The 2,820-nt window shown below is 45.9% G+C and overlaps 1 long non-coding RNA gene across 1 annotated transcript; it reads left to right on the forward strand.

Moving 5' to 3' along the window:
• LOC140247490 (uncharacterized) lies at positions 1 to 826 on the forward strand. Its single transcript, XR_011902677.1, has 3 exons — positions 1 to 123; positions 229 to 397; positions 525 to 826. It is a non-coding gene; the product is annotated as an uncharacterized lncRNA (long non-coding RNA).
• The last annotated feature ends 1,994 nt before the right edge of the window (positions 827 to 2,820 follow it).

The following is a 2,820-nucleotide window of genomic DNA, read 5'->3' on the forward strand; positions in this document are numbered from 1 at the left end:
AAAGCCAGCAGAAATGTAATACCTTTATCTTTAAGAACATCAGTGCCCCTGTTAAAATGTCTCGCCTTACAGCTTTGTTCCTAACAGGTTACGTGAGGAACATGACCACTGCAGTGGGATCAGGTGTGTGGTCGGTGGAATTTTTTCTCCTGAGCTGGCCTAGTTAAATGCAAGAACAGCAGCAAGCCATTTTTCTGCATGGATTGGGTTTGTTAATATTTTTTTTAGGAAATGAGTGAACCAGAGACAGCCTAAGTGAGGAAGTGAAGACATCTGCCTTGGGTGAAAACATATGGAGGTTGGTCAAATGGCTGTTCTCCTAGGGGAGAAGCCCCTTTCAGCTGCAGTGGTGTCTATTTCCCTCTGCTCTACAGCAGTACAGCTCCCATCATCTCAGGTAAACCACTCTGTCTTCATCCTCTTGGTGCAGTCTGACTCACAACGGCGTGAAGCTGTGAGTTGGCATCTCTGAACCCTTGCAGCAGAGCTCGTTTGGTGAGCACTGCTATTTTGTTGGATCCTAGTGCCAAGGCCCTGTAACTGGACCGAGATGAGCAGGACAGAACATCTTAGCACCAAGGGGTTGTAAAGTAATGTGGAAATTTATGAAGAAGAGCTGTGAAGCTTTTATTTGCATCACTCTCCTAGCTTGTACCAACCTTTTAAGAGCACAAAAGCTCTGAAGACAGAGCTCTTCTCCACATAAACTTTTGTTCTGCCTGTCACTTGTCTTTTACAAGAGCAGCCACGGCTGGGATTAGCCCCAGGCTTTACTTTCCACTGGGTTGTACCACAGCTGCGGTAGCTTTAGGAGACTTGTCTCCAAAGTAAGCTCCAAATAAACAGCAGAAATTGATGTCACTAATCTGGGTATTTACCCTGGATTAAATGGCAGATGCATGTTTTACTGCTGCCTCTTTCATTGTTTCTCATTTTACTACTTCTGTACCCATATCGGTCATATCCTTTTGTTTCTGTTCTCTCCTGGTCCTTTCTCCATACTCACAAATTGCTTATTCTCATGCGGATTTTGGCTGCAGCTACTCTCATCTGCTGGGCTGCAGAAAGATCTTCTGGTGGTTTTTCATTCAGTAATTTTGGTATTTCTCTGTGTGCCCTTACCTACATATCCTTTCACTTCAGCTCTTCAAGTTCAACACCAATTCTCCCAAGAATTCTGAAAATCTGGCAACCTCAAGCTCTGCAGGGGAAATACAAGCTGGTGAGGTGTGATGATGTCCTTCTCAGCCATCCAGTTAGTAGTCAGGCCTGAGGTGCTCCCTGCTGGGGACCTCAGCTCAGCTAGGCCCTGAGGTATGCACTCATTTTACATTCTTGTTTAATGTCACATAGTCCAAATTCAATAATGGCTGGGTGCATGTATTGATGCTAGCTGAACAAGAGCTTTAAGGCATGAAGTAGTAGTGCTTCAGCCTGGTGGCTGAGCAAGGATATCCATTCCTTTACTTTGAGTTTGGCTTTCTCTCCATCCCAAGGCCCTTTAATTGCTAATTCCTGAAATGATTTCAGGAGGAAAATTTGGCTGGTACTTCTCTCTCTTTAAGAAGAAATCCCTCCCTGTATGTGGGTGTGGGTGAGCTGGTCTCCAGGAAATAAGGTTTGTAGAGCTTGTGGCATAGTTTTTCAATTTCCACCCCCATCCCCCCCCTTTTTTTTCTTTTCTTTCTTTTTTTTTCCTGAAGAAGAGATTAGGAAATCAATAAAAGTTTGAAAGGCACATTGTAACCAACCCTGACTCGACACCCCCTCTAACCCCTCTCTGTGAATCAGAACCTAGCAGCAAATTCTGACATTGATCACTGCCACACAGCTGCAACTCCACCAGATGTGTGGGTGGAGTTCCCAAAGTCTGCAGGACTTCTCTGTGCAGAGTTGCTGAGTTTTAACCAGCCCAGCACTGTTGTATTAGGCATCAGCGAGATCTCGTGCTGTAACGCGATAGGTCTTCCCATGCTCAGTAATGCATATGTATTAGATGAAATAGGAGCCCTATATAAGGGACTCACGAGGTTAATTAAATGCCATTTTACCACCCACCACATTGGTGTAAGCAGTGCGTAACTTGGCCACGGGGCCGTCGGAAGCACATTACAAAGGACGTGATTCCTTAAGGTTACTTGATTAAGGTAACACAGCACAAGCAGCACTTATGATGCTTTTTCATGTCTCTGTTTGGGTCATGGGTGCTGACATGGATCCACAATTTAATCCCAATAGTTTTACTTCCCCAGAGTCTGGAGTTTTGTCACTTTAATTTTCTGGATAGCCCTGAGCTATCTGAGGTAGGTACCCCAGGAGGTGGTTTAGAGCTTCACTAGAATGAGCTGCCCTAAAAGCTGCCATCTACAATTTGGTGTTGATGGCAGCAGCTGAGGGAAGTGGGTCTCCTCACCAAGGTACTTCAGGCAGCACCTGTCCCAGGCCTCAGGGAGGAGGACTGTGCCACATAGCAGTTGGCATTTCACAAATTGACATCAGGGTTTCAGGATGAAGCAGTGTCCCCAGAATCTTAGAAACACAGAATCACTGAGATTGGAAAATACCACTAAGATCACCCAGTCCAACCATCAGCTCGCCCTCACCATGCCCACTGCCCACATCCCTCAGTGCCACATCCATATGGCTCTTGGACACCCCTGGGCAGCCCGTGCCACTGCATCACCATCAAATCTTTCCTAGTATCCAACATAGTCCTCCTCTGGTGCAACTTGAGGCCATTCCCTCTTGTCCCGCTATTGTTGCCTATGAGAAGAAGCTGGCCTCTACCTTGCCTCATTTCAGATGTTAGTAGAGAGTGAT

Source organism: Excalfactoria chinensis, chromosome 1, assembly GCF_039878825.1.
Source record: "Excalfactoria chinensis isolate bCotChi1 chromosome 1, bCotChi1.hap2, whole genome shotgun sequence".
Classification (NCBI taxonomy): Eukaryota; Metazoa; Chordata; class Aves; order Galliformes; family Phasianidae; genus Excalfactoria; species Excalfactoria chinensis.